Genomic DNA, 5,776 nt, shown 5'->3' on the forward strand with positions numbered 1-5,776 from the left:
GAGAACAGAACCAAATTGTAATGAATTACTAGATGTATAAGATGGATAGATCCTAGATTAATGTATGGTGGAGCTTGCCTTCTCTCTGATGTGTACACTGTCTACCAATAAGTATTTGGACACAACATTTATTCTATCCAATAGTTGGTAGACCCCAGCAGATGCTTCCTTACAGATGGTACTGAGTGACACAATACTCCCGGATGAAACTCCTGGTGTATGTGAGCCATCGGTTGGGTGCGGTTTCTCTGGCCAGCACTCGTCAGTCTCTATCTCCCAGTTTCGGGAGTCTGCCGACTCGGTGCACATTCCGACAATCACCGTTCACCTTCCACTTCGTAATCACATAGGCCCTTGTCAATTTTGGGTAATTCAGTTCGTTTGTTATGTCCCTTAAGGATCGACCATTTCTGTGGTACCCCACAATTATCCCTTTCTCAAAATCGGACAACTCTGCACTTCGTGGCATCTTGCATGCGACTAATGCCAATGCTGTTCCCTACACAATATTTACGGCGGAAGGCACTGCAGATATCTTAATTTGCATGAGTGTCCAAATACTTATTGGAAGACAGTATATAAGGATGTCCAAAATCTTGGGGGGCAAAATGATCAGTCATGTTGACCTTTTACATGACCGATCCTTTTTTTCTAAGAGAAGATAAACTAAGGTGTCTAGTAGTGGCTCATCACCTCTCCCCATTCAGAACACATGCATGCTCGGCTGGGCGAAACGCACATATGTGTGGCAGTTTGGAGGAATAGCCGTTTGTTAAAGAGCACAGGAAACCTTTATAGCCTTTAATAATTGTTTAGATAAAGTGACTATAAAACCCACAAATATTAGGCTCTTCATTGGAGTATGCAAACACCTGTCTTGTTCTAAGGCCATATCTTAATTCCTTACAGCTTTGCTGATAATATCACATGTGTCTAATAAATCACAGTCGTAGTAAAATAAACCGCTATCAGGATCTTCTTGTAAAGAAAACAATAGACTCAGCAAAACCAGCGGATGATTTGAACGTAATTAGTTTTCTCCTTCCTATGACAGCCATTCTCGGTCTCCCTGTGTGGCCCCATAAGCTCCGGTAATATCAGAGGTATTTCATTAATCGTCCCTGTCTCTCTAATCTTTTTATCTCCAGCACTGGGTGGTTCTGCCTTCTGGGAATAAGAACGATAAGAGTCCTTGTATTTAGCGATACACAGACAATCTACTGCTGAGGTCAGCACTTTTACATTAGTGGAAAGAGCCTGGAGAAAAAATACTCTGAAAATTATCTCTCGCTTAGATTATTCTTACTGCTAAAAATAGGATTGCTTGGCGTATAGAGCATTGCAACATGATGGTTTGGTATACAGCCGTCATTAGGCGAAGGCTCTATGTAGCGGGCCGCAGCAAAAAAAAAAAAAAGAGCTGTGGGAAAAACTGCAGCGGGAGCGCATTGCGGTTTTCCTGCTGCGCTTTTCACAGAAAGTCCACAGTGGAAACCTCTGCTTTTTGCTTCCATTATACCTATAGGGAAACCGACGGCATTTCCATAGGTATGATTGACATGGTGCAATTTCCAAAACCAAAACAACGTATCTGCTACGCATGTTTTTATGGAAGGTGTGAATAAGATGTGCTAGACTGATATGTTGTGAATAAAATATAGTTATATGTCCCAATTTTTTTGGAATTGGGGTTGTATCACTTTCTTTTCATTTGTGGTTACCTGGGTTTTAAACCCAGGACATGATATGTGGACAGTAGGCACCCTAATATTCCAACCACAAGCTCCATTTCTCTCAATTGGAGGTTTTTCCTCTTACCAAACTTCAATAGTAGTTATCGTTACATGAATAATATATTGGTATATAGTGATATATCCAGGGGTGTAACCACCGGAGGAGCAGCGGCTGCATTTTTTTTTTTTAATAGGCCGTTACCTGTTGGAGTAACTCCAGCAGGTAACAAGCCCTATTTACTTACCAATGGTGGCTTCCTTGTTGGGGCCACGGCCTTAATTACTGATGCCGGCTCCTGCTCACAGCCTCCACAGAAGGAGAAGCAACAGCAGCCATGAGCAGGAGCCGGCATTAGTAAGTAAGGCCGTAGGCCCAACAAACACTATCATTATACTTGGGAGTCTTTTTGGACCCCCCAATTATAACGATCGGAGACCTAGGGGAGGTGAGGGAACATAAAAAACACTTATTTACCCCTCCTGGTTCCGGGTAGGCTTCAGGCCTACTTGTTTGACGTCCCTGATGTCACATGGGCGGGGCTTGCATCTTTATGTGTCGCGATGCAAACCCCAGCACAAGTGATGTCCCGTATGTCATTGGAGTTGCCCAACATCAGCAGGGACTGCACCAAAACCAGGGAGAGGTAAGCAACAGTGTTTTTGTATGTTTGTATCCTCCCCTGGGTCTCCGAATATTATACTCTGGGGTCTGAAAAGACCCCCAAGTATAATAATTGTTCATGGGTGTCCACAATGGGGCATAATGTGCAGGGGCCACTATAGGAAATAATACTGTGTGCAGGGGCCACTATGGGGCATAATACCGTGTAAAGGGGCCACTATGAGGCATAATACTGTGTGCAGGGGCCACAATGGGGCATAATACTGTGTGCAGGGGCCACTATGGGGCATAATACTGTGTGCAGGGGACACTATGGGGCATAATACTGTGTGCAGGGGCCACTATGGGGCATAGTACTGTGTGCAGGGGCCACTATGGGGCATAATACTGTGTGCAGGGGACACTATGGGGCATAATACTGTGTGCAAGGGCCACTATGAGGCATAATACTGTGTGCAGGGGACACTATGGGACATAATACTGTGTACAGGGGCCACTATGGGACATAATACTGTGTACAGGGGCCACTATGGGACATAATACTGTGTGCAGGGGCCACTATACAGCATAAAACTGAGTACATGAGCCACTATGTGGCATAATAGTGCATTCAGGTATGCGGAGGGGAGGTCAGTCAGTCGGGGTCTTCGGTGGGGGTTGGTCGGAGGGGGCAATTCAAAAGTTTGCTGCAGCCCCGCCATTCCTAGTTACACCACATGATAAATCTATAAAGCATACAATGAACCAACTATACCAATACAGGAAAAATAAAATACAGTACTATAGTAAGGTCAGTCCCCACAAGCAATTATTTTGTGTTATTACACCTTTAAGATTTCATTATGAAACCCCAATGTAATAACATAAACAGGCTGCTAGGTATTAACAGGCTGCACTAATCCGTGTACAATGAAGTTTGCCATGTGCCCTCTGTGCCAAGGATCATCTGTCATCTAAATATTTGTTTCTCCATCTCACCCAAGAGGTAACAATGACTCCTGTGTTATTTAGAAATATTATTAGGTTTTTGCAAAAATGTCATCTATTAATTTGGTGGAGTGAGGGTACAGGCAGAGGAAAATACCTTACATGGAACAGATAGTTCTTATGGTAATTTGAGCCTTTGGGTATTAAAGCCTTGACCTCTCTGCCACCATTGTAGCCACAATATACTGGATTAAGGTTCATAAAATACATTTCAGAAGTATTTATCATTTCTATGTCTTTGTTTTTCTCGTTTTTTTGCAACTCCTGTATGTAAAGAGTGGGCTATAATGATGGGCCCTATGGGCACGGACAGTCTGAGACTCCACCCATACATTAGGCCACACCCACAGGCATGAACGGCTTTAAAATGTTTGTCCTCTTGCACAAATTTCTGTGCAGGGTTTCCTTTGTATTGTATCTTATTTTGTCTAAATCCAAATGTCTATACACTAGTCGTATGTGACGTTACCCTTTAGCAGTCCCCTTTCGCCCAGGGACTATACAGAAAGGCATTCTATTGGATTTATATGAAGGTGTATGGCTACTGTATTATGGCTCTCTACAAGTCAGATATTGCACATAGTGTGCATGAAGTGAAACACTGGGCACATTTATAAATTACTAATATGGACCTACAAGGGTCATATAACATAGTAGGGTTTTTAAAGGGGAACTCTTACTACCTCCAACTCTTTGCTGCTTACAATAGGTGCCACTCCACTGACTCTGACATTGGTGTAGTTGGATTTTTTTCTCTAGGCCCCACCATTCCTGAGCAATCATTTCTGTTAGATTCAATTCAATTATTCTGTCTGTTGTGAGGTGGGCGGTCCCAGACTGACAGTAGTGAGTTTAATTAGCATATTTGGTGCTAATTAGTGATACTGCCCAGGAACAGTGGAGGCTAAATAAAAAAGTCCATCGGCACCAGAATCAGGGGAGTGACACCTATTGAAGGATACAAAGAATTTAAGTTGGTCGAGGACCTCTTTAATTCACTCCATTTTGCACCAATTCAGGTCAGCCCAAATATTCCAAATAGTTTTTTTTTTTTTTTTTTTTATCAAAGCTGAACAAATGGAGTTTTGTCAATGGGCAAACTAAAATGGCCACCTCTTTATACTCTGGGGTCTTTTGAGACCCCAGAATATACTGGGTGGAGGCCCTGGGGAGGTGACAAAAAAAAATAAATCATTCTCACCTTCCCTCATTTGAGCCTCCTTGCGTTGTCTGGCACTCTCCTGTGGTGTCATGCACCCAGGGTCACCATTGAGGCCTGTGATTGGGCCACCAGCGATCACTTGGGCACACAGAGCTTCATGACTTCATGATGCTAGTCGTGTCATGTAACTGCTGGTGGCCCAATCACAGGCCTCAGCAATGATCCCAAGAACATGATGTCACAGGTGAGTGCCAGACGTCACAGAGGAAGTGGAGACAGATAAATGTGTTTTTTATTTATACACCTCCCTTGGGCCTTCACCTATCATACTCTGGAGTCTGACCCCACAGTATAATAATGGCATAAGTAAGACATTATACTGTGGGGGCAGAAGGGGGGCATTATACTGTATGGAGGCATAAGTGGCCATTATACATCTGGAACTACATAAATTGCAGCTGCAGATTTCTCCCACTATTTTCAATCTGTGCAATGCAAAGATTTTGAGTTACAGAAGATGTTCAGCATTTCAGCAGATTGCTGCAGCAAAACTACCCAATTTCAGGTGTTATTTGATTCGGAACCTTTTAGAGGAAAACTTAAGTTATTTCCTTCTGCATCTACACAAGAAAACAGATGACGTCATCTCAAAAGTAATAGAAAAACTTACTGTTTAGTGCTAACGGAGGGGACACAATTTATTTGTTCTCTGTGCAATGTGCAATATTGACAATGCAGGTTCCCTTGACAGAGGCATCAATAAGGCTCCACAATGATTTTAGGAGGGAGCGGTATCACTCAATACTTGAGAACTGTGTGGTGGGCAGACTCAGTAACAGATTGCCTGGCTGCAGGAGAAGAATGGATTTTCTCATTTCTGATCATCAATCAATTCTCTGTGCGGACTTCAATCCAAACACATCATCTATTGTCACTGAAGTTTCCTTTGATCAGCAACGCAACAAATTTGTTGTTGAAATGTTTGTGTGCCTTTAATATGGTTTCATTCCCGTTGGAGAGGTGTATGAAGGGTTACATGACTTGAAAGTAACAAATTCATTATCAATTTTGACCCTTTCTCCTTCGAGGCCCGAATCGTAGGCGTGAGACAAACTTCTAGTCAATTCTGCTTGGCTTTGAAATGTAAGTAAACATAAATCTATTGTGTAAATGAACCTTCCATTACTTTCTATCTACCGGTGAGTTATTAAAGAAATATCTCTGTTTTCTCATATACAATGGGTATCAGAGCCTTATGGTTTTCATGGTCTC

Source organism: Leptodactylus fuscus, chromosome 1, assembly GCF_031893055.1.
Source record: "Leptodactylus fuscus isolate aLepFus1 chromosome 1, aLepFus1.hap2, whole genome shotgun sequence".
Lineage (NCBI taxonomy): Eukaryota > Metazoa > Chordata > Amphibia > Anura > Leptodactylidae > Leptodactylus > Leptodactylus fuscus.